Source organism: Panthera leo, chromosome F2 (assembly GCF_018350215.1).
Source record: "Panthera leo isolate Ple1 chromosome F2, P.leo_Ple1_pat1.1, whole genome shotgun sequence".
In the NCBI taxonomy this organism is placed as follows: Eukaryota; Metazoa; Chordata; class Mammalia; order Carnivora; family Felidae; genus Panthera; species Panthera leo.
Genome location: NC_056695.1, coordinates 40,620,711 through 40,644,034, shown reverse-complemented (window position 1 = coordinate 40,644,034; position 23,324 = coordinate 40,620,711). Strand labels below are relative to the sequence as shown.

The following is a 23,324-nucleotide window of genomic DNA, read 5'->3' as shown; positions in this document are numbered from 1 at the left end:
CCTTGTCAAGGTGTCATATTGACAGTGATATCACTGTACTGGAATTGTAATAAATTTAAATTGTAACAAATGTCCCCCTTTTTAAGGATGCCAGTCACATTGGATTAGGGCCCATGCTAATGTCCTCATCTTAGCTTGATCACCTCTGGGAAGATCCTATCTTCAAGTAAGTTCACATTTTGAGGTAGTGGGGGCTAACCTCTAACATATCTTCTTGGGTGAACGCAATTCAAACCATAATACTCACCGAAGAGTTTTCTAGAGATCAGTTGGTCCCTGCAGATTCTCATATATTGAGAGAATATGGGGAGTGGGTGGCTGGAGCACTTCTCATTGTCAGGGAATGACTTGCGTTGGGGACATAAATCAAAACCTTCCCCAGCCCATAAAACCTCTCCCCAAAAAGTAGAGGAGTAAGGGGACATTTTTATTATTGGATGGGCATTAGACCCGAATGTGACCCACATCCCAGGCAATCTGCTAAGAGGTGGCAAAGATGGAAAGGAATCTTGCCCTTTCATGTGGTCGAGCAGATACAGCTCATTACATACATGTTCTCAAGGTAGACAATAGTCCTCAAGTAGGAAAACCAAGCAGCACCGTTAGTCACACATGTAGTTCATCCTAAATGCACCCGGGAATTGAGGTGGTCATCTGTGTTACCTAATTGGTTTTATCCAAAGGAAAAACAGAATTTCCTTATGACAAGAGGGAGCTTTGCAAGCTGGAGCCAGCTGGCTCACTGAAGTTAGGCTCCTACCCTCCCACAGAAACCGGGAGCCCGGGGCCGCTTTCTCCTCCTTGAGGATTACATTTCAGAGATGATTCCCACATCCTTGAGAAAAGTATTCTTGGGTCTTAAAGCTGGCAAGAGGCTGGTTTAGCTTTGAAAATGGTTCACATACATCTAGAGGGACAGAGAAGGAATTTACAGTGACAGGTTTTCTAAAGTAAATGCTGGAAGGAAAGGGGGAGGGGGTGTGAGTCTCCCTTTTTGTATGAGGGAAATGGCTTTTAAAATTTTGTATTTACCCTTTATACTTGGCACTTAGATTTATATACTAATCCTGTTTTAGTTTTGTTAACGCCGGTCAGAATACCCAAGCCTAAGCCACCATGACAGCACAGGACAAACTGAGCCTCTGGACGTAAAAACCTGAGGGGAGGACACTGAAGGGTAATGATTTATCTGTGAGAGCCTGTCTGAGAGGCCAGTTGGCTTTCCTAGATGACCGTCCATCCAATCGCTCTCCGACTCCAGTGGTTGTTAGACATTCTAGACATTTGGTTTTTTCACATAACAAATCCAAAACCAAGCCCAAACTTGATTTTGTTCATGGGACTTGGCTCAAACGTCACTCTCTCCAAGATGCCTATATGGACCCATGTGTCATCCATTCATGTGCGATTGATTGTCTTACAACTTACTTGAAATCCCGAAGAATAAGCCTTCCTGGTACTTCATCCCTCTGCTTCCCGCAACAGCTAGATCCTCAAGGCTTTTCAACTTTGTTGAAAAAATCATCCTTTATTCCCCTTCTGAGTCCATTTCTAATTCTATGGTTTCTTTTTAGCTTTTCCTGATCTGCACTGTCTTTGCTGGGCTTCCAGGATGTCAGCATCTTTTGTCCAAACTTCCTAACAACTAGACTGTGGAGGGTGAGGGAAGGATGGAATGGTTTGCCTTGGGAAGTTTTGAGCTTCCCAGGTGGAAAATATTTCAGAGAAGCTGAACGCCTCTTGGAAAAGAGTAGGGCAGGAATCCTCATCATGAGTGGGGTTTGGATTATATGACCTGCAATATTCTTTTCAAAACCAAGATATTGTTTCTCGTAGGCCTTATACATGCACCCACAGACTCCAAGCTGCAAAACTGTTCTGCAGAAGAGAGGAGAGTCTAGGTTAGAAAAACTCCATATCATCTTGTCCCGTCAGCTTATTGGTGTTGACCCGGCCACTTCTAATTTCTAATTTTATTCAGTCAGATAGATGTGTTTTCGATGCACCTGAAGAGCCTAATGCCTAAAAAATAAAACAAAAAGAATGGAATGAAATGTGCATGTATGTGAGTGTATACACATAGAAAAATCTGGAAGGGCAAACATTAAAACGTTTCAGTGTTTATCACTGAGATGTGAAATGATGGGTGATTTCAGTATTTAATTTTTGTTGTTCTCCATGTTTCAGATTTTTTTTTACAAGGTAAAAGGATTTATGTTTACTATCAAATGTCTCCCTGTTTTTCTATCTATATAGATTTTTCCCCCTGACAGGCTGGAATACAGGTGGAATCAGGAATTATTGGTAGGAGGTAGGGCTAGGGATCCTGAGGCGCAATACATATTTAGCAGAAAGAGATGCCGAAAGACAGAGAGGGCCGCAAGCATTAGGCTGGCTGACACCCAGGGCTGGGCCCACGAGGAGCTGTTTGGGGAAGTAGGTTAAGGCAGCAAGAATCCATGACCCTGGACTTCATGTGGGAGAGCAAGCAGACTGGCTCTGTAGCATACAATTTGGTTCTAACTCAATGGAGGGAAGAACTTGGTCACCTTCAGAGCTTGCCAAAAACCAAATAGGGATCACTGTAAACATGTCCAAATGGAGTGAGAGGCACATGATGACCCGTCGGAGAACAGAATGCAAATAGATCTTGCGTGCCTGCCACACTTGAAGTATCCCGAGCAAAGAGCAGGGGTTACATAAAATGGGTGGTTGACCAAGGCAGGCCTCACTCCTTGGCCGGCTTTCGGTTATCGTGATGTGTAGCATGTTAGACGTACCCAGTGAGAATATTATCTTGATGTAACTAAGGTAATCCCAGCAAAATAGATAAGTGGCTTAACATGATTCCTGCAAACAAGAGGACATCGAAGAAATGGCACAGCTGGCATTTCTCCAACACTGAGAACAGGACTTTTGTCAGCCACATTAAGAAGTAAAAGCATAATCAAATCTGGCTAGAAGTCGGTCAGACACAGCTGAAATCATCAAAAAACTATCTGAAGTATGAGTTTACAACCATTATTATACCTAATAAATCAAGCAGTAGGGAATAGTATGCCTTGTGACATTAGCCCGTGATAGTAGGGAGCCATCATGGTTACCAGGATATAACCATTTAAAAACTAAGCATTCAGTATATTATTAATACTAGTATGGTTAAAACGAGAGTAAAGGGGGTAGATAAAATTAATGAGATAATATGCGAGATCACTTCAGAAGTATTCTATATTTCCTCTTTATCTCATCATTTTTATTTCTGCTTTGTACCTGTTTTACCTGTGTTAATAGTACACGGATAGCTGTGTACACACATATGGAATTATACCTGAGTGGAAACATATGACATTACAGACAGGTGTGCCCAGTGCTATGCAGGAGAGGACAGTGGATTGCACCCAGGAATCACCCCAGGGATCAGACATGGGATCTCACATGTATGCATTGACAGGAGGGCAAAAAACCAACCAAACAAACCAGTTAACTAGGTTTAAAACTGGGAGTCTGGGAGATAATAAGTTCCTATCCCTGGAGCTCTTCAAACATAGGTTAGAGGGCTGGGTATTTGACTATATTGTAAAGGGGATTCCAGCAGCCTTTGCAGAAATAGACCATATGGTTTTAAAGACCTTTCAACCCTGAATTCTATATTCCCGTCATTCTTCTGTTTCCAATGTATTTTTGTTCAACTTTTCCCACAGATTTGATCTGATTCTGCCTTTTCTTATGTTGATTTATGTACGTTTTATCTCTTCTAGAAGATTAAATTCTCTGAGGGCAGAGGTTACTTTGTGTTCCTCTTTGATCCATGTTTTTGTACATTGGAGGCATTCAAGAAATGCTTGTTAGTTGAAATGGTAAGATGTTATTATGTTAATGAAGTAAAAAGTATTGTCTGACTGGGGAATAAAATAAATCAAATACCAAAGAAAGCAGTGGAAGTTATTCAGAGGCCTCAGATCTTTTTTGATTTTGAATGAGATGATTTTCAGGATTGAACGCACCGCCTCTTCTTAAAAGGATGTCCTTGTGTAACGAGGCTAGAACTGCCTCATCACAAACAGGACGTGGAACGGCCTGAGGCTTTTCTGTCACAGCGATTACCAATCTGTATTTATTGAGTCAGGAGCTGTGTTGTACAATATGAAGATTATGAATAAATACTAATACGGTTTCTGTGGTCAAAGAGCCCAGAATTCAATTCAGGAGACAAAGGAGAAGGCACACTCAGGAAGCAGACAATGTTGAAATAGCACATATTACAACATTATCAACTGGTCCCAACTAAAGGCTCTGGGGCTCCAGGGACCAGAAGGTCCCCATAGGCTGCAGTGACTGGCCAAGGCTTCTTGGAGGAGCCTGGCTTGAGCTGCTTTGAGTTCAAGGCATCAGCTGCTTTGTACCTGATAAAGGTGTCCTACGTCAGGGATCAGCCCTCTCTTTGTGATCCATCCGACCTTTGCTGCTAGGATTCTGGATAAGACTGGGACCACAAATCAGAGAACTTCTTTGTCATCAGAATCAATAACAATAGCCTTTGTCTGCTGCCATGAGAAAGCCCCCAAGTTGCTGTTTTTACCTATAAATGAGGTGAAATGTGGTTAACCTGATGTCAAAAATTCTTGCCGTTATTAAAAAAAAAAAATCTGTAATTTTATGAGAAAAGGTCATTTCCTGAAAGAAAACAGATCCAGGGAACTTGGCCTTTCCAGATGGTCTATCTAAGTAGAGCCTGAAGAAAGAGACAAAGCCTGTAGATGAGAACAAAGCGGAGGGAAGACTGAAGCTCTACCCTCACCATCTGAACCGCCACCGTCTGAATGCCGGGAACCTGAAAGGCCCTGCAGCCCTGGTGGCACCGTGGGTGTGTCCAGCATGGGTGGTCCTGCCAGAGCTGCTTAGCAGTTTGTCCTTGTTAATGTCGAGCCTGGTTGTCACCAGGCTGCTCAGCAGCTATAGCGCTGTGGTCACAAAGAGAACTGATGTGGTTTCCTATTTCAGTCAAATCCATCTCAGCTGCTAAGCACCAGAGCTAGGCTCTTCTGGCAGAGACTCTCAGATGACAGTTTCTGGAGCGAAGCGTTGTCATTAATGGTCAAGGGAGCAGATGACCGTGAGCACAAGAGACATAGGACAAGTAGAAGTCAGGCGAGTGTCACTGTGCTTTTTATCGTTATCAGGGATGAGGATCTCTACGTAGGAAACCACCTATCAGAGAGGTTTCTGTTTTGGTTTTTGACCTTTCATTTAACAAGTACTAACTGATCTGAATTGGCTTTTTATCTGGAATGCTGGGACACGAGGCATTTTTCCTGCTCGGGACCACGTGGTATACGGATGCGAGAGCTGGAAGTGAGGTAAGACGTTTTAGCTCTCGTGGGGAAAATCAGTCCGAAGAGAAACTGGATGATGGCCGAGGTTAGAGGAATGAGACTGGCAGAAATCCAGAGCCACAGCCCTGATGACAGAGATGACACATGAGCCCGTATCCACTCTGAAGTGGTCTCGCCTACATTCTTGAAGCGTTACCTGCTAATGGGTTAGAAGTGCAATTTCTCAGTTATCACCCTGGACCTGCTGAATCAGAAACTACGAGGTGGGGTCCAGCAGTCTGTGTTTGAACAAGCCCTGCAAGTGATTCTGATGCTTATTAAAGTTTGAGAAACAATGACCTAGAGCAGTTACCTAAGCAGTAAATCCGCTTCCTACTTTAAGTCGGTTCAAGTTGGATTTGCTGTTACTTGTGTCACCTGTACTTCGAACCAGTAGGACTCTGGTGGTGTAAAGACAAATGGACTTCATTTATGGCCTTCACTGCCTTGGACACCTGCTCAGGTGTGGGCAGTCTACTCACCACCTGGGGAAAATTTGAACAAGTCCCATAACTTTTCCATCCCTTTTTTCCCCCTATATTTTGTGTATTGTGGTAAAATAGGCATAACCTAAAGTGTGCCATTTCAATGTTAAAAATTTTTTAATGTTTATTTTTGAGAGAGGGAGAGAGAGAGAGAGAGAGAGAGGGAGAAAGATTGAGTGAGCAGGGAAGGAGCAGAGAGAGAGGGAGATGGGATCTGAAGCAGGTTCTGTGCTGACAGCAGAGAGCCCAATGTGGGGTTCAAACTCACAAACTATGAGATCATGGTCTGAGCCAAAATCAAATGCTTAACTGACTGAGCCACCCAGGTGCCCAAACATTTTAACAATTTTTGTGTGTACAGCTCTGGGGCATTAAGTACATTCACATGGTTATGCAACAATCACCACCATGTATCTTTAGAACTTTAAAATATTCCCATACTGAAACCACATACTCCTTAAACACCAACTGCCCATTCTTCCTACCCTCCATCCCTGGCAACCACCATTTTACTTCTGTCTCTGAATTTGACCACTCTCAGAACCTCATGTAAATGGAAACATACAACATTTGCTCTCTTATGATCGGCTTATTTCCCTTAGCATAACGTCTTAAAGTTTCACCCATGTTGTAGTATGTGTTAGAATTTTAACTTCCTTTATAAGGTTGAATGATATTCCATTGTAATAGAACACATTTTGTTTGGCGGTTCTTCAGTCAGCAGACACTTGGGTTCCTTCCACGTTTTGACTGTTGTGAATAATGCCACTAAGAACACAGAGGTACAAATATCTGTCGGGGTCTCTGCTTTCCCTTTAGAGAAATTTGTATCACAAATCCACCTCACACATCCTCTCTTATTCTCTACTCTCTCCCTTTGGAATGAGGGGGTTTTAGTGTCCTGAAATTGGTTTTAGATAGTTGGATCTTGTATCTCAAAGTCTCAGTTAAAATGTACAACTCAACCTTTCATTACATAATAGCTGAAGACACATGGGTTGTTGCTGATCGCTTGCAAAGTTCTTTAAATATGAGTCATAGCCCACCTCCCAAAGAGAAGAGAAAACTCACAAGTGTTTAGAGACCACAGAGTGGTGGGCCTCAGATAGGGCTTGACATTTTTTTGGTGTTGTTTAATTTGTGTAACAACCCTGCCGAATGACGGTTCTTATCTTCTTTTCACATGAGGAAGCTCAGCTTCAGAGAAGACGGTTAGCATGTCTGTGTCCCACAGCCAAAAAACAGAATCCAAACACAGATCTGTTGGTCTGCTAGGCACTTCCATAACCTTTGTATTCTCTGCTTCCACACTTAATGGAGACACAAAACTGTGAATGAGTGAATTATAGAGCACAGATCCTATGTTAAATCTCAGGAAAGGGAAATAACAGTTTGGGCTATCTTGATTTCAGAGTAGTCCATGTTGAAGATTGAACACGACCAGGACCTTGAAGAATGATTAACATGTAGACAAACAGAAGTTAGGAGGCAGGGCATTCCTGGGGTGAGGACTATATTAGGCAAAGGTGGGAAGGGGGCATCAGTATGGAATATGTAAAGGACAGAGATGAGGCCTTCCTAATTGAGTAGAGGGGGGCCTGTCACAGAGCAGTAGGAGATAAAGTTAGATCTGAAGGGTCTGTGCACATTAGAACAGAACTGGAAATCCACGTGAGTTTTTTAAAAGCGACATGGAATAACACACAGAGCACGGAGTTAAACTTGGACTTGAATCTCTGCTTTGTCCTAATGTATAAAATCTTGGGCCATTTTGTAACTCATTAAAACCCATGGATCCTCAGTCTTCATACTTGTACGATGGGATTGATAACATGTAACTCGGTTCAGCTCTTGTAAGAATTAGTGATACTGTACGTACAGGGTTTGCCCCAGGCCCAAAACAGAATAAGTGCTCAGTACGTGTAGAGGTCATGGCTGCCACCATCACCACAGTTATCCTCAGCAGTGCATTGGACGGTGGACAGGTACTGGGAATTCCTAAACACAGGAGTGGCCATGGTGCTATTTTAGACGCTAATTTAGGAAGACCTGTCCAGCAACAGCATGCAGTCTGGATGGCTGAGGGTAACAACGCTGGAGGCCAAGGGACTCTAAGAGGTCCCTCTGGTTCCTGGCATGTGAAACCAGGAGGTAGAGCAGGGTGCGAGGGACTGGAACGGAGAGGGAAGAGAAACCACGAGGCCCTTCGACGGAAGAGATGACAGAGCTTGCAGACGCTTAGGAGTGAAGCAGCAGCACTGAGCTGCCTAGGAAGCAAGGAGGAGGAGGATGGGAACACTGGTGCTGTGGACTAAAAATAAGAAAGGGGAGCTGATGGGGAATGGAAATGCCATAGGGAAGCTGCTTATGTCAATGGTGGTATGTGGAGTTTGAGGTGATGCTAGACACTAAAGTAAGAACAAACTATTAGGTTTCCATACATGGACTGAGTGGGAACCGATACCAGAGAAAGTGGGAAAAACCCAGAGTGGCTGAGAGAGAGAGCGAAGCAAGATAGATTTGGGTTGAATGAACTGGCAACAGTACGCGTCATACAAAAAACTCTCGTTGCCTGGAGTCGGTAACAGAAAACAGTGTTCTTGTTTTACTATGGAGGCCGCCGCAAAAACCTAGGAACCACGAGGCCCCGTGTGGTGGTTCTTTGCTTTCCCAGCTTATGGCTACCACGGTGCTGGGCAAGTGCCAAGTGGTTGGCGTTTATGGTGGAAGGAGGCAAGACGGTGTCATGGAAAGTGGCACACGGCCACCGCGGCAGAACGCTGATCCATGGTCCACATGCACCTCATGTGTCAGCTAATGCAACATAAATGTAATGTAACAGCACTGATCCTGATGCTGGCATGGTGACGTTCGACATACAGTCTATTGGAAATTCCCTTTACACTTCTGGGTTGCTTATGATTTAGAATCCCTCTAGGATATATTTCTTTCTCTCTTTCTCTTTTTTTTTAAAGTTTATTTACTTATTTTTGAGAGAGACAGAGGCAGTGTGAGCAGGGGAGAGGCAGAGAGAGGGAGAGAGAGAATCCCAGGCAGGTTCCATGCTGTCAGCACAGAGCCCAATGCAGGGCTCAAACTCACGAAACCGTGAGATCACGACCTGAGCAGAAACCAAGAGTCAGATGCTTAACTGACTGAGCCACCAGGCATCTCTACTATACATTTCTTAAAAGTGTTAACGGGGTCCCCCAATACTTTAACTGTGGCCCATTATTTTTAGGAACTAAAATGGAATTAATGTGATTTAGCAATGGTTACAAGGTTTTATTCTTCTTAGCTTTTTTTTTTTTAATCTTATTTTGGCAAAGATTACCTAAAATAAGAGTTATTCTTAGAGTGAAGGGTGTCTTTTTATTTCAAATTATGTCTGATTTTTTCTGTGTAAATCAATGTTGATCATGTCTCCAAGGAACAAGAGTGTCAGAATGTAGGCACATTTATTATTTGAATGAAATGGTGTGTATCATTATTTGAATCCTTGATATGAGTTCCACCTTATTGCTACTCTGAGTTCAAGCAGATTACAAAAGAAAATCTTTAAATCTTACACAAGCAATCCAAAGCACCTTCCGGGTGGGAAGGAGAGCGGAAGGAGATTTTTTTTCTTGCTTTTGTTGCTGGGCAATTCAGATGTGCAATGCCAACCTGAGAGTTTCCATGTGCGAAACAGACAGCAAATGCCAAACCTGAAATTTTCCCACCACTAGCTTTTCTGTTTGGCACATGTTGCCTCAGCATGAGCCAGTAGCCCAGGTAAAACAGAACACCAGCCATACAGAGGAATGTTTTAATTTTTACTTATAGAATTTAAATAATAAAATTTAAGATTTACTGACTATGCCCTTCTTAATGTGCTCCCAGTTTTCTCCAGCATCCTCTAACATAGAAACACTGTGCTATGTTCATTGAGCTCCTCTTCCATTAAATTGTCAGTTCCATGAGGAAGAGACCACATCTGCCTCATTCGTCATCGTATCCCCAGTATAGTTCCTGTCTCAAATTGTAATATGCATGCCGGGCATATTTGAATATCTAAATCCACGGATGACGGTGATAACCTGGTTCATTCAGCTATTTATATGAAATGCTGATATCTTTCTAGATTGTCTTAATACAATGTTTCACATGGCCTATTGTTGTATCTTAGAATCAGAAACTTAGTGTTACAAAGACCTTATAAGTCATTTAGTGAGGGAGTTTTCAACTTAAATGCACAGGAGAATCATCTGGGAGCTTTGCAAAATACTCAGGCTTAGGTCCCACTCCATAGAGTCTGACATAATTGGTCTGGGGTTGTGACCCAAGCACTGGGAGTCTTAAAATCTCCTCAGGTGATTCTATTGTGCAGACAAAATTGAGAAGCACTGATATATTGCAGTCTTTTACAGATAAGAAAATTGAGGCCTATAGAAGTTAACTGACTTGCCATAAGTCATAGCTAGTTAGTGGCAAAGGATAGAAACTCAGGTGTTCTGGATCTCAGACCAGTGTTCTTCTCTAACTGTGTTTTTCATTCTTGATTCACATACCACTGACTCTGTCATCCAATATTTTCTGTTAAGGTGACTCCCTTTTTAGCATTTAAATAATATTTATTTATTTATTTACTTACTTACTTAACTTACTTTTGAGAGAGAGAGAGCACATGAGCACAGGAAGGGACACAAAGAGATAGGGAGAGAGAGAATCCCAAGCAGGCTCTGTGCTGTCAGTGCAGAGCCCAATGCGGGGGCTCAAACTCACCAATGGGGGAGGTCATGACCTGAGCCGAAATCAAGAATCAGATGCTTAACTGACTGAGCCACCCAGGCACCCTTCAACTTATTTATTTTGAAAGAAAATTTTCTATTAGTTGATAACTGGAAAATGTTTCACTTGATATCCATAAATGAAAACTAAGACTAAAAATACTGAGAAAAAAATATTACTAAGTTTTAGCTAGATAAAATTGCCTGCTGAAGATTCTCAGCCTTAATTTTTTTTTTCTCCTTAACAAGAACAGAAAGTGATAAAGAGGAATGAACATGTAATTATCATTAAGTTGAGACTTTCTCCTTAAGAGGATTGAAAAATAATTGAAATGGAGAGACTGTTTCACTTCTGAGTCAAATAATACATTCTGGAGAAATTAATAATTTTTTTATTAATTCATAAATTCTCTGTTCACATAGCACCCTTAATTGCCTTGAGTGCCAGAGTGGTCCACACCACATATTCTAAAGTGCCGTGCTCCATGCATAATTGGATTCACTACTTTCTTTGCAATGGCATCTAATCAGAACGGTTAAAGATCAAAATACATTAAGGGTAGAATTCTGGCATAAAAAGAACTGTATATAATGGGAAAGAGAAGAAAAACACAGAACTTTCTGTTGATATACATAAAGGAAAAACCAAGAACTTCCTTTATGGAGTTTAAAGCTCTTTACAAACTATTGAGTTACAAAGTTCTGATGCTGATGATAACCCGATGCACTTTTACCGAGTGCTCTCTCCAGGCAGAAAAAAGCTCAAACACTGGGTGGGATGAAAACAGAAGATAAAGAGGGGATGGAAGTCCCTGCTGGAACTTTCGGCTAAGTCAAATTTGATCAGACCACCTTTCATGGTACAAATTTTTATTTTGTGAGGCAAAAGTTGTCAGTCATACCTCAGTGGCCTGGACTAATGGTACAGGACAAATGAGGAGGGACACAAGCCTGTTCCAGCACTGCTCCAGAACAAGAAAACATTTGCCGGAACAATCCTTATACTTTCCATAACATGCAGACTCATTGGCACGCACTCATTGTCTTTTTCGGAGGCTGACAACGTCTTTGTCTACTCTGTGCTTTTTCAAAGTTGTCTCATCAATGTTGGCCTAATGCTCGTGTCCTTCCTGCAGAAAAGCCAGCTGGGGTCTTTGGTTCTGTCAGGGGGCAAGTTATAATATAGCCACTTTCCTTTCATCACATTGACTAGGAAATCTCCCCTGCCAGGAACTAAAAGGCTTTAATTTTATGAATCATCAAAGCTTCTTTCTATACATGATGTAGAATAACCTTTTCTTTTCAGAAAGTCTAATCCAAGAGCCTCCCAGACCTCAGGATGTCACCAAATGGGCATGTGCGTGGTGAGCAAGAAGAAAAGTATTCAAAGCTGAGCTGTGTATTGCATAACACCCTGTATTAGAAAATCTCGACCCATAAAATGCTTACCTACTTTGGAGTTTAAATAAAGCAGGATGGTGTTCCTTTTTAAAGAACTGCTTTACAGTTATATTCTTGTCAGAATTCCAATTATTCTATGACTCAGTGGTATATGTCTAGCTTTTTCAAAATTCTTTTTTCGGGTAAGAATGTGAAGAAGTTTTTGTGAGAAGTTTGTGAAGGAAAGGTTTATGTAATTATGCTGAACTGCATCAAATACAAATACATTTTATTTCATTATTTGATAAACAGTGTTTTGAAAATAATGTTTTCAGAATCGAGCCTTACCTGTAAAAGCGATACATACTTTCTTTGGTGCCTTTGAAGATGTGGCAATTAACTTCTGCTTAGGAATTAATTGATATTTCTGGCAAGGTTGAGGCTATTCAATATGCAGCCCTGTCAGTCTTTTGGATTAAGACTTCCATAACAGAAGAAGACACAGACTGAAGTTTTTAATGCAAAGGATTAATTTTTCCTAATTTTCACAAAACCTGAGCATTGGCACTTTCTATTTCTTTCTTTCTTTTTTTTTTTTTTTTAATGTTTATTTATTTTTTTAAATTTTTTTTTTTTTCAACGTTTTTTTATTTATTTTTGGGACAGAGAGAGACAGAGCATGAACGGGGGAGGGGCAGAGAGAGAGGAAGACACAGAATCGGAAACAGGCTCCAGGCTCCGAGCCATCAGCCCAGAGCCTGACGCGGGGCTCGAACTCACGGGCCGCGAGATCGTGACCTGGCTGAAGTCGGACGCTTAACCGACTGCGCCACCCAGGCGCCCCAATGTTTATTTATTTTTGAGAGACAGGGTGCGAGCGGGAGAGGGGCAGAGAGAGGGAGATGCAGAATCTGAAGCAGGCTGCTAGCACAGGGCCCGATGAGGGGCTCGAACTCAGAACTCAGAATGAACTCAGAACTCATGACACTTAACCGACTGAGCCACCCAAGAGCCCCATTCCTATTTCATCGCTAGCAGAGACTGGCTCGCTGCTTCCGCCTCCCCCAGAGCACAGCTAGACAACAGGTCACGTAGACACTAGTTCTGGCCAATGAAATGCGTCTAGAAGTGCCTGGCCCAGAGAAAGTCTCAGGTCCCTGGTCCTATCACTGAATGGCAAGGGATCCAGGCGAGGATGTTGAGGCCAGGTCACAAGATGAACGGCCACTCGCCGCTCATAAACACCCACCACATTGACTTTTGAATAAGTGAGAAATAAATTCTCATCGTATTAAATCACTGAGATTTTAGAATGCTTTCATTTCTTGTTGTTGCTGTTTTTAACAGTAACCACTAAATAATACATCACCCGCTGTCCTTTCTTCTCTCTTTCTGTCTCCTGCTCTCCTCATTTCCTTCCTTTTACTGTCTTTGTTTACCGTGTGATTAGGTCTTTCTGATTTAATCACCAAAACAAACTGCTTTTATTGGATTTGGGACTAAGGCCTTAAAAGTGCTGAAATAATAAGCAGGCCCAATTAATTTAATTAGGAGGAAAAGTTCAATCAATTCAACTTTTTAAAAAGCTAGGATAATTTTTATTAAACAACTATTTGAAGAAAGGATCACACTTATCTAGTTTAGAGATCACATAAGAGTCTCACGGTAACTGTGACAAATGTGATTATCTCAGTGCTAGAGACCCCGCGGATGTGCACAACAACCATCGTCTGATGAGGGAAACCAATGTGCATGGGCCTGAAAACAGCTACTAGCCTAAGCTCCCAGCCAACGATCTACTCAAATGGGACCGTGGCCTCCAGTATGCAAGCATGTTCATTGCACAATAAGAGCAGGCTAGAAAAAATATTAGTACTGGGTATACGACCGGGTGAGGCTTCCAAAAGAATTAAGAGTTTCAAAGCGGCTTTTTTAGAAACACAAAACGAAAATCTGATTTTTGTAAGCTGCTTTCTTTCAGACGCAATATGGCAATTAACCCTCTTCCTTCTTGCTCCAAGTTGCTGGTTCTCAAGCTGGGCTCAGTAAAGCCCATTCAGAGGCCGTCTTAGGAAGTGGGCTCCAGGCAACTCACCCCAGATTTGTCAAGAAAAAGCTTTATTTTGATACATTTTGCCATTTGGGCTTCTGCATCAGCATTTTTTTTTTTTTTTTTTTTTTTTTTGAGAAGTTTCCCTTGCTTTATGGGGTTACAAGCCATAGCTTTATAATGTTCTGCCTGGACATCACACCTACTCTCATAGTTTTGGGAACACAAATACCCAGTGAGGTCTAAATCTGAATCTATAGCACATCTCTTTTCTGGGCATCCCCCCCCCACTCATGGTCCCACTCATACTTCACCACCTCCACTTGCTGGATGTCTCATAGCCACCTCTTCACAATATTTCTGAAATAGAATGCATTATTCTGCCTACCCTTCTTCCTTCGTGGATGACATCACCATCCACCTGATGATTCAGAGAAAACTCTGAATCATCCTGACCCCCTTTCTCTTCCATCCCCATCTCCAGTCATTCAGTCTAGTTTGTAAACTGTCCTAATTATCCATTAAATATGCCCTTCCTCTCCACCCTCATTGCCACTGCTTTAGCCTATGCCCTTGTCACCCTTCTTCACCTGGACCATTACAATAGTCCCCAGTGGTTCTCCTACCACTCCATCCCTGGCTGCCTTGCTTTTGCTGAAATACAGTAGAAATACTAAAGGTTAATGTTTATTTTTACCTTGTCAGTTAACAAATTGCTTTCATGTACATTTTCATATTTAAGTATCATAGCATTCCTGCAAGAAGACACTGTTATTCTTAATTTAGAATAGGAATTGGAGGCCCGAGAAAGTATCTTGATCAAGGATCCTCAAAAAGCCAAAGAGCTGTTGTTCAAACCTGAGGACTGTAAAGTTTATGCTGATGATGTTAAACCATACTACCAAACACATGTCAGTCCTTGGTTCTAACACCTTCAGTTCCTCACCACTGTCTTCAAGAAAGTCTAGACCTTTTAGCACATCTAAAAGGCTCATTGTAATTGTGCCCCAGGGAGCTTTAGTAGTTATTGGTAATAGTTAAACAGTCCAGCTCTGGAATTAAGACCCACATTCTAGTTAAACCCTTGCTTAAGTTACATAACCCCTATAAACTTCAGTTTCCTAATGGGCACTCTAAGGCTAATAATAGAGTTTACCCCACAAGGTTGTTGTGGGGCTTAAATAAGATGGCGCATATGATGTGTTCAGTGAATGTCGGCTATGAGTACTGATTTACCAGCCTCATCCTACGGCATTGGTTTTCCATCTTCCACCCTTTGAGCAGCTCACGCTTCTGTGACCTTGTCTGTGAAATCTTAAAGATCCCAGCTGGCGATTTCCCCACCACTTTGTACACACCTCTATAATTAGATACTTGGTTGGGTAGTACCACCCTTAAGACCAGCAGTGGAATGTTCCCTGGGAGTGGTCAGTAGGTCTTGGAGAAAGTCCCCACTACAGAATGCTCTTCCCCAATCTCTCCTAGGTCTATTACCTTAGATCTCTTGTTCCTTTGCCCTGCCTCTTCCTCAACTCCTGCCATTTCTGATGTCACATTTGTCCTCCAGGCTTGCCCTTGCTCTAACTTGCCCAGCCTTGCTGATGGCATCTGACTTCAGCTCCATGCCAGCGCTGTGTTCCACTTATGTGTGAGGCTTTGGCAACTTGTCTGTTCTCTCTCTGGCATCTGACCTCAGTCTGTTTCCTGTTTCTAGCTTTTCTGAAGCTGACAAGTCCCAGAGACTGACCAACAATGGGTTCGATAGGATGATCACAGATCTTACCACCCTATTTTGTGTTGTCTTTCTTATCCATCAAGCTGAACTCTTTTAAAACAGAGACAACTTGTCTTTGATCTCAGTAGGTCTTCTGTAGCATCTGGTTTAGAATAAACCCTTAATAATTGCTTGTTGATTGAATAGACTATTGTTCCCCCAAACAAGTGGCTGTGAGTCTTGGGGTCTCCTGCTGTATAAGTTTGTAGATCACAGAGGCATCTGAGTGCACTCAATCTTCTGAAACTCCACTCATACAATCAGCTTCCAATAAATGAAAAGTACACATAACTACGATCATATGTAGTATTTTTTTCCCATAAAAATATAAAACCATTTCACCTATAAAGTATTTTTTCTTATTTTCTTCCATTACATGCTGACAGAATTCTATAAGTTTGACTATGTCATCAACAACCTATTTAGCTTCATTCTATGCATTTTCAAGGTTAACTGCTTTTACCCTGCACTTTGTTGATGTTAATCCCTTATGATTGTATGTAAATTTCTTTTTTTATTGTACATAAATTTCTTGAAAGAAATCTTTATGTATTTTTTGATGGTACTTTATTGAACAGCCTAATGTGAAGTGCATACTACAAAATATTGCTTACATTGAAATATATTGCAGTCTCCTAAGTTTTGCTACTGAAAAATAATCTCATTTTGTGTTAACTCAACTATATGGTTTTCATTGGATACATTTTTCTTTACCCACAGAAATTTAATTTTGTTTTATCTGTAAAACAACAAGATTGCCCAGATGATCACTGTTTCTTTTCATCTCCAACCATATGTATAGTTCTGAAATACAATTTAAAAACCCCGGTGTCTCCTTGTCTCAAATGATCCTAGAATTAATAGAAAAAATCCTAAAAATCTATTGATTTACTAAAATGAAAAATACCCTTTGAAATTATTAAAATTTTCAAACATATACTTTAGGGAAATGCAAATTAATGCAACAATGAGATACCACAAATTGATTATCCTAATGCTGGGGGCATAATTGGACACCACTGGTAGAAACATACATTTGGTATAACCTTTATACCAAAAGGGCAATTAGACAATATGTTTCACCATAAATATGCATGCTTAAAACCATTTGGACCAGAAATTATTCTTCTAGAAGGTTCTCCTAAAGAAATAATCAAGGATAGATGCAAAGCTTTAGCTAAATGATGGTTCTCATCATTTAGATTGGAAAAGACAAGAAACTCATTAAATGTTTGTGGACGGAAGGAAGTGTCAGTTGGTAAACAAGTTGCACAGTGCCTTAAGGCTACTACTCTGTAAAAATTGGGGACGGGGCACACGATGGGGAAGAAACGTCTAATCACTTCTTTCTGGGGCTCAAGTCCTGCGGCTATATCATTCGGGGATTAGGCCAGGCAGGGCTACCTTCCTTTATTCTCTCTCTGGCTTCATTACAGGACAAAGCAGGGGGAATTGAGCATCTCAAAATCTGAACCCGAGGTGTGAGGAAGAAAGCTGGATGGGGCAAAAGAGCAAACAAGAGGTAGGTCAAAATCAAGAATGGAGGAGATGAGAGGAGGCCGGACAGACCTCTGCAGTGAGGGCAGAATGGGCTCTGGAACACAAGGTGACCACGAAGGATGAATGAGGAAAGTGCTCTCTTGCGTCACCTTCTGGTATCCAGGTGTATGTGGACCAGATAGACCTGCTCATAAACTCTGCTTGTTGCTCTTCTAAAGGGTTTACAATAGATAATAACCAAAAGGTCTAACAATAGAAGATGGGTTGAAAAAATGTTTACAAAAGATTATTGTAGGGGAGGAAAAATAACTTTCCCTCTCCCTTCTGAGTTCTTAGCTAATACACCTGAGATAAAAGACAGATCAACAAGAGAAAAACAGAATTTGATTAACATGTATACCTCATGTATACATGGTAGATACCCAGGAAAAAAGTAAATAACTCCCAAAGGTGGCTTAGGATTCAGGCTTAAAAATCAATTTTTGAAGAACATTTAATCACATAGGAATATGTTTATTCTGTGTAGCTTTTTTTTTTTTTTTTTAAAGCAGGCTACAAAACAATGCAATACACCTCCCAATATGGAGAAAAAGTGCAAGTATGATATATATCATCTAGGATGCAAAGAAAAATGTCTGGGGGAATAAGTGAAAGCTAAACTAATCTGTGGTTATCACTAGTGCTAGGATTACAGGCAGCATTTACTTTCTTTTCTTCATGCTATTCTGTACTGTCCAAAATTTCTACAAGGAATATATATGATTTTTATGATCAGAAAAAAGGTTTAAATATGTAAGAAGTGTGCGTTAGAGACAGAGAACAGTGTCCTAAGGGTCAGAGGTCACCATGAATTCCAGGGATGTGAAAGAGGTATGAGCAGCTATTTGGTGGGCAAAAACCCAGATTCAGCACTGAGGCCTGGATGAGACTCAAGGCTCCATGAGATTTTACTGTTATTTTTCTATAGCAATTTAAACTGTAATCTGCATAGCAGTAAAGGCAGCTCTGTTTATCTTTTGATAATACAACATGAATTTCCCTATTGGCAGATAAGTTTCTCCTGTATACCTAATATATATGCACATATTTTTGCATGTCTAACCATGCCATTTGCATATAATTTAAACCCATAAGTGATGTTTATAAGAATTCTGAGCCATACTCTTCCCACTCAGCAAGCTAAGTGAACAAATTAAATCCTGTCTCTATTAAACTATTATCAGAGCAGCAGTGGCTGTCCTGAGGAGGTTGTAATCCCAGCTGACCATTGAGGGATTTACCAGTAACCTTGGGCCTACCACAGAACTGCTTAGGGCCTCAGTTTTGTGATCCACGAATGAGGGTGGTAAACTACTATTTCTAAGGACCAGTGAAGTCTATGATTTGGGGATTTCTTTTTCCCCATGGTAAGACTTGACAACATCTAAAAACATAATGAAGACTGAACACTCTTTGAATACTAATCATTTTTATTCCATATGTTCCAGTGAAAAGGAACGATTGCTATTTTAAAAAGAAATGTCTGAAGCTGCTTTTGCATTCTGGAAGACGGAAGAGACTAGGCTGATCTTTTGTTTGCGAAATACCTGGAGGGGGCTTTTGGTTATAAAAGGTGATTTCCGCAAGGCATTTTTCAGCAATATGTATTTTGACAGAGAACTGAATTGTTCTGTAGGTAGAGAGACTGTGGGTTTGCCATGGTAAAAGGAAGGGGTGATTATATCAGTGGAAGTGTCTTTTCCTTCCTTCTACCCTCCATTAGACCCCCAACCCACTTCAAGTAACACACAATCTAAGTAGAAGCAGCGTGCTTCTAAACAAAATAATGAAATAATACTTTAACCCTAACTTCCAATCAGATTGTTCTTCCCAAACCCTTTTGTATAACAAGTTTGAGAGCCACTCCTGGCAGAAGGAGACCATTTGGAAATACTGAGGACTTGACGAAGAGGGTAAAGGAGAGAAGGGTCCGAGCAGAGAGGAGAGCAGGAAAGACTTGGCTGAAGGGCTCCAAGAACAGCAAGGGCTGGTATTCCGCTTGGAGTTGTTTTCTATCTGTGTGATGCTGTAGCCCATCCCCTGTTATTCCAGACCTTCAGCAAAAGCTTACAACATACACTTGTCCAGTGTTAATAGTTCTGTGGGGGGAATTAAGGGGTCCTTATAGGGGCAAAATGGTAGGAGCAAGAACTATGGCTGCAGGAGGGAAGAGGAGAAACAGGAATTTGGCAGAAGCATTCCGAGTGAGAGGCGACTTGAAGATCATAAGCCAACCTACCTCCCACACACTCTGGTCCTCAGCTGTGACACATAACACATGCACGTGAGCACATGCACATACATGCTCGTGTGCAAACATACACAAGCACATGCACACACTTGTGCACCCCCTACTGGGAAGCTTAAAAAATACTGGAAAGAGGCAGGACTTATCATAATATACGGGTTGGGCTGGAAGCTAATCATTCTCTCTGTGTATTATAGGACAGGGTATTCTGAGAAGGTTGGAACACTGGTGAATGGCTTTCATTTGAATGTGTAATTCTTGACAGAGAACACATTCTTGTTACATTAGTAAAATTTAGCCTCAGTTGGCTCAATTTTTTTCTTTCTTTCTTCTTATTTTTATCTGAGGGAGAGAGAGAGTGCGCATGAGCAGAGGAGAGGGGCAGAGGGAGAGAGAATCTTAAGCAGGCTCCATGCTCAGCACAGAGCCCAAACACAGGGCTTAATCCCATGACCCTGGGATCATGACCTGAGACGAAATCAAAAGTCGGACAGTCAGTCAACTGAACCACCCCAGCACCCAATTTTTTTCTTTAAAAGAGAGTAGTGGGGCACCTGGGTGGCTCAGTTGGTTGAGCGACCAACCTTGGCTCAGGTCATGATCTTGCGGTTCGTGAGCTTGAGCCCCACATCAGTACAGAGCTTGCTTCGGATCCTCTGTCCCCCCCTCTCTTTGCCCCTCCCCTGCTCATACTCTCTCTCTCAAAAATAAATAAAACATTAAAAATAAATAAATAAATAAATAAATAAATAAATAGAGTAGCAACCTTCATTGTAGTAGAAATCACTCCAATTGTTGGCAAAATTTTCAAAGTTTGATTTCTATTTTAACCCCTTGCTTAGTCAGCTGAGCTCATTCACATCTTGAACTCACAGAGATTCCTTAATCTGGCCATTCCTTCAGCCCCAAGGACCTTTGTCTCTCCTGGGTCCTTCTCAACATCCTTTCACTTGAAGGGGGCCCAAACAAATGCCTGATCCACCCGTATGGGCCATCACCTCTTGTCACTGGGTTTTTTTCATTTAAATGATTGAATTTCAGTATCAGATGGTGTGGATGCTCCCCCATTTGGAGTGTGTAAAACTAGGAACACTTAACATGTGACTGTGACAGAAGCAAATATACCAGATGTGGCTTGGGTTTCAAGGATCTGTTTTTATCCTGATTTACTGTTAGCTTCCATGACTACCACAAGTTGAAGAAAGGTCCAAACCTTTGTGCTCTTACTACATTATCACATGTAAAAACAAAGTTTAAAGTACAAGGTCATGAAATGATTCTTTGGGCCAGCACTTTCTCTGGTTATTCATGAAGATATGCAAGCAAATGCTTTTTGGGTGTGGTGATTATAAGTGTGTTAACAAGATGGGGGGGGGGAATATTCTGTTAGCAACTGGTACAAGAATTCCCACCCCCCCCCCCCCCCCCGGGAGAGCTTGCTTCATTAAGAAACACCATTCTTGCCTGAGATAAAAGGTGGGTCTACAGAGGCTGGAGTTTGGCTTCTCACACCACAAGGAGCTCCTGGGTGAATCTGGGAAGAAGGGGGAGAGAAGAAAGAGAGAAGGAAACAGATAAAATGAGAGAGGAGATGTTGGGGGCTGTGTCTTCAGAAAGTTAAAAAGAATCAGAGAATGTTTGGGGTGATTGCATTTCTTATGGAAACTTGAAGAAGTTCAGAGGAGCCGACCAGCTAGCTTCTGTATAGTCATAGGGAGAGGGTGGCCCGGGCTGCACTGGAGGGACGTGACCGGCCTGCTCAAAGGGAGACTGAGGAATAGCCTAGTGAGCAGAGGCTGTGGTGTTAGTGCAAGCCTGAGTACTTAGAAGTGAACTGAGACAGTCAGTGAATGATATAGATGGAGAGCGAACCGATAAATGGGATCTTAGCGGTTTTGACGGCAGACTTGAGTGACAGAGTTCCAAGAAGAGAGCTTGTTTTCTCCAGCAGGGACATAAGAGACAAATCCTGGTAGGAAAAAGAAAAAAACATGTCTATTGTCTATTCTTCAGTGGAGTGCAGGCATTCCTGGAAACCACATCATTAAGTGGACTGCTACAGAATAGAACCTATTGTTACCCTAGGAAAAGGATTATAACAGAATAGCATCCTGACCAAGAACTCAGCATTGCAGAAACCATAAATACAACCAACCACATGTCATAAAAGCAAAGATAGGTATACATTCATATAACCACTTAAAACTGTAAAATTATTCTTGAGTTCTACAAAACAAGCATAAATGTAATATACTCAGTTTCATAAAAGACTCCAATATGCTATAAAGCGAATAGTTGTAAAAACTAGTATCATAAATTTAACATGGAATATGTTAGTTGTAACAATTAATTAAACACTTAAGATTTTCTTTGCCTTCTTAGTACTTAAATGAAGTTTTATGGCATAAGTATAATGTTTAATGGGGTTATCCAAGAAAGTTCGAGTTAATGCTTTCTTTTCTCTTGCAAAATGTGTCTGAATTAAGCAATGCTGCTGGAAGTCAGTCAATTAATCAAAAGTTCCTTAAGGAACATGGCTGATGCTCCCCACCTATTATTGTTGCTACTGTTGAGGGTATTGATGATAATTCTGGCACTAAATAGCATATTTATAAGAAAGATACAAGAGTAGGTGTCTCTACTGTGTCATTGGATATTGAATTGTAGATGGTTACATATACGTCTTAGGACATTCTGGAGGGTACCAAGTGGAATTCACCCTTTGGTGTAATTAATTTGGGCTGACTGGGAAGTATTTGTTTAGGAGTATTTTATTAGTCAGGATTGCATTAGGCTGCATGTAATAGATACCTGTCTACAAATAGGGGTTTCTCGTTCCCAGTAGCAAGAAGTAGAAGCAGCCCTGGGCTGATACACCTGCTCAAGATAGTCATCAAGGACCTAGTCTTCCATAGTTTCCCGCTCTGCATCCTCAGGCCTGAGCTCAAGATGACTTTTGCACCTCCAGGTGTCATGACCACATTTCCAGCAGGAAGAGGGGAAGGACAAAAAGTACGTGCCAGCTAAGTTTTTATGAGGAACTCAGCAGTCTTTTCAGAAGCCCCATCTAGTGCACTTCTGCTTGTCTCTCGCTGACTACCATGAAACATGGCCACCTACACAGTGGAAGTTGAACACATTCCATTCCAAATGAAGCCAGCGTTCTGAAGAAAAGAGGTGGAGAATGGATATTCTATAGGCAGCTAGTGATATTCTTCTGCAAGCTGATTTATTTTAGGATAGCAATTCATAGTCTTATGATGGCATACTCTATATCACAGGTCGTGTTCAAATGTCAAGGTCAGTAACATTTTTCTCACATAGATTTAGTTTAAACCGCTGTACTTTTAAAATTTTTTAAAAATGTTTATTTTTGAAAGAGGCAGAGTGTGAGGGGGAGCAGAGAGAGAGACACACACAGAATCTGAAGCAGGCTTCAGGCTCTGAGCTGTCAGCACAGAGCCTGATGCAGGGCTCAAACTCACGAGCCATGAGATCGTGATCTGAGCAGAAGTCGGACACTTAACTGACTGAGGTACTCAGGCACCCCAAACTGCTCTACTTCTTATAAATCTTGCCCACCTGCCCTTTCAAGATTATCTATCATTTAAAAATATGAAAAACCATATTTTAGGTGAAATGACTTGTCTGAGGACAAGTGGACTCAATATGAACATTGTCTTCATCTAGCATTTCCCATGTAGAGA

The 23,324-nt window shown here is 41.4% G+C and overlaps 1 protein-coding gene across 4 annotated transcripts in view; it reads right to left on the bottom strand.

Annotated features, from left to right (window-relative positions):
* Positions 1 to 1,951: 1,951 nt before the first annotated feature.
* The window catches only part of TMEM67 (transmembrane protein 67), an 83,394-nt gene continuing 62,021 nt past the window's right edge, over positions 1,952 to 23,324 (bottom strand). Inside the window, exons 29-30 of one of the 4 annotated variants that reach the window (XR_006198499.1) lie at positions 21,490 to 21,586; positions 21,082 to 21,151 (exon numbers count right to left, since the gene is read on the bottom strand). The gene's annotated coding sequence lies outside the window, so the exon portion shown is untranslated. Of the gene's footprint in view, positions 2,023 to 21,075; positions 21,587 to 22,417; positions 22,782 to 23,324 lie in introns of those variants that run through there. The other 3 variants (XR_006198497.1, XR_006198498.1, XR_006198500.1) reach the window with 3 other exon arrangements.